The following is an 11,134-nucleotide window of genomic DNA, read 5'->3' as shown; positions in this document are numbered from 1 at the left end:
GCCTGGGCTGTGGTTTCTCAGGATTTAGTGTCACAGATTATTACAGGTGCCCAGTCCAGCCTGTTTCCTTCAGCCTTCCCTCCAGTACAGCATCACAGCTGTGGAGGTGCACTGGTGGAAGTGCCAGCATTGTATTTGTGGGGTTTCAATGCTGAGATTGCCCGTTGCAGTGACAGGGGTGTGGAGCAATTACTCCCATGCCCTTAAATGCCACTTTCTGTGGGAGAAACCAATGTTTGTTTGTATTTTGAGTTTTAGTGCTAGGAAAAAAAAAAAAGTCTAGTCAGTTTTTGGTCAGTTTGTTTTCCTTGTGCCCTAATCCAAGGTCCCTCACACCTCTCCTGCTGCTGCTCACCTCTCTGTCTTGGACCTGTGGAAGTTCTTGTTTTTTGGTTATTCTCATTAATGGCCTTTCCTGCCTGACCACAGTGCCCTTGCTGAGGAAGCTGTGTGAGCTCCCAGACACCGGGTTCAGCTGTTCTGGGGGGGGTTCCATTCTCCTGGCACTCACCTGTGGCTCTGGTGCCATCTCACACCCTCCCCTGCCAGCTCCCTGTGCTGAAAGCTCTTTCCCTGCTGCTGTGGGAGCTGTCCAGGCAGGCGTCTGGAGACAGCAAGGATGTGGTAGCACTCTGGAAAGGAACTGGACCACAATCTCCTTTTGCAGCAGTGACCAGGAATGTGGTGCCTGGAGTGCAGGGAGGGGAAGTGTTGGAGTGTTGCAGTGGTGTGATGCTGGGTTCAGGTCCTCTCTGTCAGCTGAAGGAGCTGAGATGGGATGAGGATCATGTCTCTGGATTAATGCCTGAGGCAGGTCAGTGCTGCTCTCTAAAACTGGCCAGGGCTGTGACTGTGAATGGGGCTGCTCAGGTTGGAGTGGCTCTTTGCAAAACCAGACAAAGCAAGACAGGGAAGGGATTAAATGAATGGGTCCGAACAAAAGTCCTGAGTTCTGGAGACATATGGTGATTTCTGAATATAATCATGTTTTGAGAAGTACATTCAAGGCTTCCACTTTAGCCTGGATGTCTGTGATAAAAGCATAACAGAGGAATTATAAGTCTCAAGAAATAAGACATATTGACCAGAAAGAACTGTCTTCAAAAAACTCTCATTTTCACAGATGTATGAAGATGAAACCAATCTTTTCAGAATTGAGCCAAAATTGCTCCATCCCATTTGCCTTTGCTGTTTCCCTTTGCATAAGAATAAGGTCACTCTGACACATCTCAAGTAGGGGAAGGAAATGTGACTCCATGGGGCACCCAGCATGGTCATAAAATTCATGGCCTCAGAAGGCCAGAGAGCCTTGTGCTTTGGCAGGGAGTTTATTATAAAGATGACCTTGGGGGCAAGGCAGAGTATTCAGTTTAGAGAAGCCCGTGCCAGCTTTACAGTGAGAATGAGAAGCAAAGTGCCAAGGCAGCCAGGAGTCAGCAGCATTGCCTTGGCCATCAGAGCTGAGTGGGGTGTGCTCTTCCCACTGCTGTTGATCACTTACACAGCCTGGCAAATGGGTGATGTGCTTTTCACAACGCAGCAAAACTTATGTGCTGCTTCCAGCAGCAGGGAAGGGAAGGTTCAGCTGCACAGAGGAGAAAGGCAAAGGCAAGGTTTGAGGTTTTTACTGGTTTAAATTGGCAGTTTCAGGGCTGCAGGAGCCATGTTTCTGAAGGAATGTTCAGTTTTTATGCTCGGTGCAACCTTCTCTCAGTCATTAAGCAAGTGATTTCCCCCCTGTTCTGCTGTCCCTTTTGGGAGGTTGCTGCTTGCTCCTCTCCTGCTCCTTCTGTTTGTCAGGTCTAGCAGGCAGCAGCTTCTCTGTGTCCAGCACAGCAGGGCTGTGGGCTCACAGCTGGCTCCTCTGCCTGCTCGAGTCATTATTTCAGTACTTTGAGCTGCTAAGAGATGGGAAGAGTTCCTAGGAAAAGTGAGCTTTAGAGGGAGCAACTTAAAACCCAGCTGGGAGTCTGAAACGACATGCAAAAGAAATTTAGGTTTTTCAATCTTCCTTAAAAAAAAAATCCCTAAGTTATTTTTGAGCCTAGAGAAGGGTAGTCAGTTTTGCATGACCATGTTGTGGGCATACACCCACACTCACCTGGTGAGGTGGGGACATCATCATCACCACAGTTTCCTAGTGCAAACCCAACTGGTGAGATTTTTCAGTTTGAGGCTGTGTGAGTGTGTGTGTTCTGTTGCTTAGGAAAATGGAGAGTGAGTGAGCCAGGGGAAAGGATGCTGGCACCTGTTTATCCACTGAATTAAAATAACATTTTGCTTATGAGCTCCAAGTCCAAGTGGCCATTTAAGAAAGGAGCTCATTAGATGTGAGAGTCCCCACTTGACCCACCCTCAGTGAATAACACATCTTCTGCTTCTTGCTCTCTGCCAGATACAGCCAAGGTTTTATGTTACTTCTCATGGACAGGTGCTTAATTGAAGCACCCTTAATTGTAATTAATAAAGGAGATCTGGTTCTTTGGTGGAAGTGCAGTGTGAAGCCCAGCTTTGGCCTCTGGCATTTTTAGCCCTCAGATGATGGGGTTGGAGATGCTCCCACGTGTGGAAGATTGCTGACAGTCCCCTTTCAAGGTACATGGGAGCACATAACAACCAGGAGAATGTTGGGATGATTTTTGTGGGAGTGTGTTTGGGTAGCTATTCTGGGATGGAGAATGAAGGGCCCTGCTCTGAGAGGGAACTGTGTTGTTTTTATGTTGATCCCACTGGGACAAAGGTTGCTTTTCTCTCACCAAACCTTGACCAGTGGGGTCTTGGGAAGTCGGTCGTCTGGCCTGTGATCTCAGGCTTAAATTATTTACTTACAAGTGCAGAAAATAATTTTTTGCTGAAACAGGATGTGTTGTTAAGCTGTCGAGGGAGTCCTGCTGCCTTTGTTGGCATCTACATGGGAGCTGAACTCTGAAATATCCAAAAGCCTCCCACCTTTCCCCCGAAAGGACACTGAACATGCTGAGCTAAAATGTTATTACTTCTCTGTACAGTAAGTTAAACAACAACAAAGTCATTAACATTTCCAGCAGCAGGGAACATGTTTGTGTTTCCACTCTCCTCATGGGATAAAGGCTGAGCTGAGCTGCCTTGCTTCAAGATGTTCCCATATTTTTTTCCTTATAGGCCAAGATCTGAAGTGAAAAGTTTCAGATAAGAATGTTTAGGAGGAAATTAGGAATTCAAAGCATAAACCCTGTGATTGAGAGACCTCTTGACCTATGTGCTGTGTTTGCTGCTGTTATATGTGATAGAGAGCTGGAAATTCAACATCTGACATGACACTCCACTGCCTGGGACAGGTTTCTAATCTTGGGGAGTGGCTTTGGCCACGGAGGGTCAGCTGCAGTGTGAATTCCCTCAGTGTTTGGGAGAGTTTGGATATGGGTTTCTATCAGGAACATTTTAAACAAATGCAGCAAAATTGGAGAATACTGTGCACCACGTGCACTGGTGGGAAGCTGTCACCTTCCTTCTGGCTGGGATGGGGAAGAGATGCTGCAGGAGCTGGGACAGCCTCTCCAGCCAGCCAGGGATGCTGCTGCAGCAGGTCTGGAGAGCAGAGAGAGCACAGAGATGCCTGGGTGGTGCAGTGGGTTGTGTGACAGAGCTGAAGCAGGGCTGGCTGAGCAAAGGCTATTCCAGCTGCCTTTGTCAGACTGCCTGGAAAGAAGGGAGTGGGACAGGCTCTCCAGTGCTGAATTTGTAATAGTACAGCTCATGTAGGAAGAGAAAAAAAGGCAATTATTTTGGTTTTAATACCTTTAATGCCCAAGTATTCACCTGCTGAAAAGTAACATCCAGATTTTTGGCTTTCTCATTTTTCAACTAGAGGATCATCAGGGTTTCAGCTGTGGTAGTAGTTTGGGTGCTGAAGTGTTTGGAAGCTCTAACACAGCACTGTGGAACATGTACTGCTTCATTTCTTAGGGTGTTCTGAGAGCAGAGGCAGGTGTTGGGTGCTTTGCATGGAGGAGGATGCAAAACAGCACCAGGTGAGGAGGAGGTTGTACCTGATGCCTCTGAGGACTGATCTGGCCACCTTTGTGCCTGGAGTGGGACCTCCAGCACAGACAGGTGAGAGACACCAGTGGAAAGGTTTCCCTCCTTGCTGTCTGCACTGTGTGAGTGCAGTGCCCCAGCCCCTGCTCCATGGTGACTCTGCAGCTGCTTCTTGCAGTGCCCACCTGTGGGAATTCCCACCTGAGCCTTGATCTTGGTTCTGCTTGCACAGAAATGTGCCCAGGGGACCAAGCTCACTTTATATCTGTTTGAACAGCCTGACCACGTTGTTCCCTGAGTCCTCCACAGGAGAATCTCTCAGCTCCTTTTCAATTAAAGGTTTGGAGCAGGCTGTGGGGATGACAGTTTTTGTTGTCAGCACTTCAGTCTGGTTTGTATGGTGTTGAACCTTGGCTGTTGGTGCTGGGTCTCCTAAAGCAGAGTGCAGAGGGTGAATGGTGGTGTGGGAGAGGCAAAGTGGATCCCAGGTTTGGCTCTTGACAGGAGTAGGCATCAGGCAGTAGGAGTTTAGCCAGGAAGCATCCACAAAATCTGCTGCACATGCTGCAGTGCCCAGCCCCAGAGCTGTACAGAAGCACAGAAGTAGGAGTGCCAGAACTGGAGCTGTTTTGTGTGCCTCAGCAGAGAAGCAGAGCAGATCCAAGAGCATTTCTCCTTGCTTGGTTCCAGTAATAGCAGGGAATTTGGCAAGGGGTCACATGGAGCTGCTGGCTCGCCTGCAGACGTGCCTCTCCGTCTGGTTGTCTCTCTCTCCCCTGAATGTGCTCCTTTGTGCTGGCTGCTGTGCAGCTCACTCAGTTCCACACTATCTGTTCTTTGCCTCTGGGCTTTGTCTTTGCTGTTGCAGAGTGCCAAAGGGCAGCTGAGGCTGTGCCCTCCAGCCTGCTCTGGTGTTCATGGCAGCAAGGTGTTGCACAGGACACGGCTGGGCAGTGCCCTTTGCTCGGCGCTCAGCTTGTGCTGCGACTGCTGCCTTGGACAGGCTTTAGCTCCCTGTGCCATCTGTGTCCTGATGGGCTCTGCCATCCCTGGAGGGTTCAGGGAGCCAGCCAGCCCTCAGGAGGTGCAGCAGTGGCTGTCCTTGTTTCCACCATGCTGGCAGGGAGCATGGGCACCCTCCAGGTCCTACACGTGGATACCTGCAGGAGCAGGGCTGCCCACCCCTGCCTCAGAGCTGCATGCCCTGTGCATGCACATCTGCCACTCGGCAAAATGCAGCCAGAGCAGAGCTCCTGACCTGCCCAGTACTGCTCCTGTTCTCTGTGCTGGTGGCAGGAGCTGTCAGGGGCCAGGCTGTGCTGGGAGGGCTGAGCAGAGAGCCCAGGTGTGTGTGCTGTTGGAGGGCTGGCTGAGCTCTGGCCAGCACACACCACTGCAGTTTCACTGCACTGTGCCACAGAAAAACCCAGGATGGCAACTACAGTGAGGAATCACAGAGCCTCACTGCAGAAGCCGTGGATTTCCCAGTCCTGGGGAAGAGCTCAGTGGGATTCCTCTGTCAGAGGCTTTGAGGAAAAATAGCTTTCCACACCCTGAGAATTGTATCTTGGCTACATTGAGTGTCATTTAGAGGAACAGAGCCCAAATGGCACAAGCACTGGAGGAAAAGGAGTTGGTGTTACCTTCTGCCAGAAATCTTCTGTACCCTTGGGGGTGGGTGTGGTGCATTTGCAGCAAGAGGCTGGAGGGCTTTGAAGACCCTGGAGTTTATAATTATTAATGTGGGTCTCACAATCCCCTCATAATCCCCTGCCTGCATGGGGAAGGGAGCAGGGATGCACAGCCTGCAGCATTCATTGGTGCTAATGGGCAGGAGAGGGAGAGGACGAGACCTTGGACTGTCAGCCTGCTGGAGAGCTCAGCACAGGCTGTTCTGCTGGAAAGGGAGAGCATTATAGCTGTAAAAATCACTAAGAGATTAAAAAAAAAAATCGCAGGATAATCTCTTAATGTGTGTAATTGAGGGCAGAGAGGCGGTGAAGGCTCAGGCAGGGCGGTGAGGGCTGTGAAAGTGCCAGGGCTGGGCAGCGTGCGCAGGGCCGGGGGGATTTCTCCTCAGCTGTGCAGGGTGGCTGCTGTCAGTGCAGGATGTGCTGCCTGCTCCTGCTCCTGCTCTGCCAGGGCCAAGCAGGAGGGTTCCCCAGCTGTCCAGCTGAGCTGGGTGTGAAGGAGCCAGCAGCCTTCTTCCATCAGCATCACTCATTGCCCTGGAAGCAGCCTCATCTCCATGCAGCCGTGAGCTCTGTCTGCTGGAGCAGGTGATTTTTACCTCGTAAAAATAGGAAAGCAGTCACCAAGTTTTCTCTGAGCTTTATTTCTCATGGCTTTCTGTAAAGCTGAGATGGTGCTGGCAATGAAATGAATCCCTATTTTAGCTCATTTAGAGTCCAAACAACCAAACCCAGCAGCATTGTGACCAGAGGTCTCATTTCTGATCTATAGAATAGTCAAGGGGCCACTGCTAACTGGCTTTACAGGTCATGCAGTTCAAAAATGGGGATAATGAAGGGAATTTTATAGCTCATAATGAGCAAAAACTCATAAAAAGCTAGCTCACAGTATGAGATACATGAAGCTGGGGCTCTAGGCAATTTGCCTTCTGAATATAAAAGGAAAAAATATGTTTGAAAATGTTGTCTGTTATGGGGAAATGTCTGTTCTGTCTAAACATAAGTTGTTCTGGATTAAAACCCATACTGTACCACCTGCTAGGAAGAAAGTGAATGTTATCTCAACCAAAACTAGAACAATAGCCATGCTAGTGAGATCCTCTCTCCCTTTCTTTAAACCGTGGGCACCTTGTACAGTCCAAGAAACCCAACCCTTTCTAAAAGTGCAGTACAGTCTGTGGGACTCACCAACAGTGTATCAATACAGCAAATTGCATAACCAGGTGGAAAAAAGGAGTTGCATGCTTAGATGAAACGAGATTGTAACGCTAGTAAAAGTATATTAAATTTAAAAATGCTTCCTTCAGTCTCCAGCTCTCATGGAGGCAGCGCTGCAGGCGGCTGGGAAGGGAAGGGAGGGTGGAAGCTCTGTGAGGAGGTACAAGCTGACCCAGGGACCCTGCTGCTGCTTTTCAGGTGCTCCATGCCCGTGACCATCAGCTCTGATGCAGCCCCTGGTGATGCAGGAATGGCTCCATGTCCTCCCTCCGTGTCCTGAGTGGCCCCTGCCGGCCCAGGCGCAGCGCAGCCCTGCCCGCCCGCTCTCTCAGGTAAGAGCTGCCCCTGGAGCCCTTCTGTGGCAGCTTTGTGCACGGCTTGAGGCTTTCTGGGGGGCCAACCAGGCCCTCTGCTCCTGGGGCAGGGAAGGCTGCCAGCTCCAGCCCCCATCACTTGAGGAGGAGAGCGTGTGCTCTGCTCTAGCCCTCCTGCTGCAGAGCGTTCCCCAAAGCAGGGCAGAGAGGTGACCTGCAGAGCTGGACTTGGAGCCTCTTTCACCATGAAGAGTGAGAGGTTACTCTAAACAGCTCTCATGTATTTGGTTGGGCTTTTTTTTTTTTTTTTTCCCTGGAAACTTGGGAGAATGTCAGCTTTTGATGAAAATGCAGGTTTTCTGCTCTTCCTGGTTGCAGAGAAGAGCTTGGAATTAAACCCCTGGTGGGTTGTATTGATGCTGTAAGGCAGAGGAGGAATCTGACCTCTTGCTAATCTCATTATCTTGAGGGACAGATCTTGGGGTCCCTCCTTCTTCCCCCAGGGTCTCGGAGCCCCAGGCCAGGCTCCTCACCAGAGGGGCAGGAAGGTGTCTGGGGTCCCTGGGTAAATGGCAGAGCAGATTGAAGGACAGAAAGGTGTGCTGGCAACTGTCTGCAAAGCTGCCTCTGCTCTGCACTGAGCTGTCATCAGGTGGTTTAGCACCTCTGGTGTGGGGAGATGCTGCCTGGGCTCTGCCAGGCTGTGCATCCCTCTCTGCCTGTAGCTCTTGGTCCCAGGGTGCCTCTCAGCTGTGTGGACACTGATGGACAGTGCCAAAGGTTCCCTTGGACACTGGCAGTGTTCTCCCCAGCACAAACGAGGTCCCACCTCTGCCTTTTCCATTTTTGTTGTGCTTGAAGCATGAGAAGTGAGGGCTGAGCCTGAGGTTTCTCCCTGCTGGGGCTGACCACTGGACCTGTTTGCCTCAGGGAGCTGGGATCTGCTGGAGGAAGGCAGAGCTGTCTCTGGGGCAGGCACTTAGAGGCTGAGTCAGGATTTCTTGGCCCCAGGGTGGCTGCTACAATGCTGCTGGGGGCCAGTGGTGGTTGATAAACAGCCTGGCAGATGAAGTGAGGAGGGAGAGGGATAGAACAGGATGAGCAGGGAAAAGCCTTCCTGACCTGCCTGAGCAGTCCAAGCCTCTGTGAGGGGATCAGAGCCCTGTGGGATTTGCTGGGAGAGAGGAGGGGGGTGGGAGCAGGAGCAGCGTTAGGGACAGCTCCCCGTCGGAAGGGGCTGCTGTCGGTGCCTAGGAAACAGCCTCCCTCTCCTGTGCTCGCTGGTGCTGAAAGCTCTGGGCAGGCTCAGCCAGCCCATCCTCAGCTGTGGCCTCACTGAAGCCCCCTCCTCCAGTCTGGGAGCTGCCCTCCCATCTGTTGGACCTGAGGGGAGCAGAGGAGAGGAGCTGGCTGTGCTGGTCCAGAGGGAGGGCCAGCACCCGTCAGGGAAGAGAGGGAGAGATACTGGGAGCTTTTCTTTCCCTCCCTGTAGGTGGAAGAGAGCACGATAAAAATTCTGGGCGTCAGGACTGTGGGGGACACAAGAAGCCAGCCCAGAGCTTTTTGGCAAAAAGAAACAATTTGCACTTGGTCCAGGCTGGCATGAACATCTGCTGGTACCCAACACTGTGCTGGGGCACGTGGGGGACAACAAGGGCATCTTTGACTTTTTTGGGATTAGATCTCAAGAACCTATTTACCTTCTGGGTCACCGAGGCTTGATGGGATGATTTCCTGGATAAATCCCTTTCCTGGCAAACACCGCTGTGTGCTCTGTGCGTGCTCCAGCATCGGAGCCAAGGTCTGTGCTGGCCATCCCAGCGCGTCCCCTTTGCCCTGCCTCGCAGGGACGGTCTTTCCAGTGACCCTGCAGACACCTGCTGTCCCCCGTGGGGCTGTCCCCAGCGGGCACATCCCTGCCCTCCTTGCGCTCGGAGGGCAGCCGCGGGGTTACGGCAGGTTGGAGGCAGCTGGAATGCCGCCGGACAAAGCTGGGATTGAGGCTGGCTGTGATGGCTGCCGCCCCCTCCCTGCGCATTCCTGGGGGGTCAGTGCCCGGCTCCTCCGGGCTCCCGGAGCCTGCCCGCTCCTGCCGGGCGCTGCCGCTGGCAGCCGCGGCCGGGAGCGATGCCCGCTCCTCCGGCGGAGCTCGGGCCGAGCTGGGGCTGAGCACAGCGAGGGGCACTGGCCACAGCCCGCGTGAGTCCCAAAATAAACCTGCGCCAGGGTGGAGCGGGGTGAGGGTCCGGGCTCTGGGGAAGGGATGCTGAGATGGGATGCTCAGAGGGAAAGCACTCATTTCTCCCTCTGCTCGCTTGCGGGGGTTTTGTCCGAGGGAAGCAGGTGTTCAGCACCTGCTCTCTGCTTGGTCACTGCTACGTGATTATCTACAAGGCTTGGGAGCTGCAGGTGTGGTGGGCTTTTAACTTATGAAATGAAGCTGGGAGGGCTGGGTTATCTGCAGAGCTGTGCTGCAGGTGCTCCCAGGTAGAGCTGATCCCTTCCTTTGGAATCCCCTGGGATAGAGGGGAGGGCTGGAGAGTTCCCTGGCAGTGTCCTGGGGCTGCCTAATTCAGTGCCATGAGCACCTGCACATGCAGAGTATTGGTTTTTCTACGTGCCAGCAGCAGTTTTAGCTTCAGTGGATCATTATCCGTGGCCCCAAGAATCCTGTGAACTCTGTGGGTGATGGTTTTCTCTGTTTTCGTGGTGTTTCTGGAGTGGCAGGATGGGGAGGCAGAGAACAGCCTGTTGGATGTTTTTAGATGAATCAAACTTAGCACCAGTCTTGGCGATCATTTGATTTTTCTCTGAGAACTGGTGTGGAGGGGGTATTTTTAGCTGTGCAGCCAAATTCCTTGTCTGGTTGTTTTCTCCTGCCTGTTGTTTCCCTGGGCTTGGCTGCATCGCTTCTCCAGACACCTCCACGAGCCCTTGGACAGCACAAGTGACAAGTATGTACACATTCCCCTTGCAAGAGCTGCTGTTTTTCCCCCAAGGCAGCTGCCCTTATCTGGCCTGTTGTATGCTGTTTAGAAAGTACTAACACATTTAATTATGGTTGATTAAGCACCTGGGGATAATTATCTCAAGCGAGCTCTAATATCAAAGCAGCGCTCGATCGAAATGCTGCCATTTCTCCAACACAGCTCATTGATGTCTCACTTATGGGAAAGTGTCCGTGTGTTTTTGCTTTACAAACTGTTTTTTGGAGAGAAAATCCCCTCTCCCTCACTGAGTCCTGTGTGAGGGGCTTTTGATGCTGTGTGTTGCTGTCACCAGCACGTGCGGCAGAGCGTGTTGTCAGCAGGGGCATGGTACAGTGCTAAAGGCTCAGGAGAGGATTCCAACAAGGATTTGTTGTCCAGGGATCAGAACCCAGTTTTTCCAGCTGGGTGTGCTTCCCTTGCCTGGCTGGGTTAGCTTTTGCTGTCTTCTCTCCGTGGCCTTTTGCAGCACCCTTCCCACGGCTGCTCATTCTGGAGAGCTGCGGAGGAGAAGCAGCATCTGTGGAGGAGAAGTGGCTTCTCAGATTTGCCATGCAGGCAGGGAATATCCTGGAGCCTCTGCAGAGGAGCAGGTGGCAAGTGCCAGCATTGGGGATGGCATAAAGGATGTTGGCAGATCCCCTTGGTCCCTAGGAACAGCAGGATCAGCCTCCTCTTGAAGCACAGCAGCTCTGTGTAACATGGGAAAAATCATCATTAGCCCTGCAGGCGCTGTGACACATAAGGACCAGCTCTGGCTTAACAGCTCTCAGCAAGATAAGCTCATTGCTGGATAGCTGAGGAGAAAGGAGATGTGCAGTAAACCCTCCCTTCAACCTTTGCTCTGAGTGCTGCTGGAGCTGGCACTGCATCCTTCTTGCAGAGACAGCCAGGAGTTTCTTGGGAG

The sequence above is a fragment of the Fringilla coelebs genome (genome assembly GCF_963513975.1).
Source record: "Fringilla coelebs genome assembly, chromosome: 11".
NCBI lineage: Eukaryota > Metazoa > Chordata > Aves > Passeriformes > Fringillidae > Fringilla > Fringilla coelebs.
The sequence above is the reverse complement of the archived record's forward strand: the minus strand, read 5'-3'. Positions refer to the sequence as shown.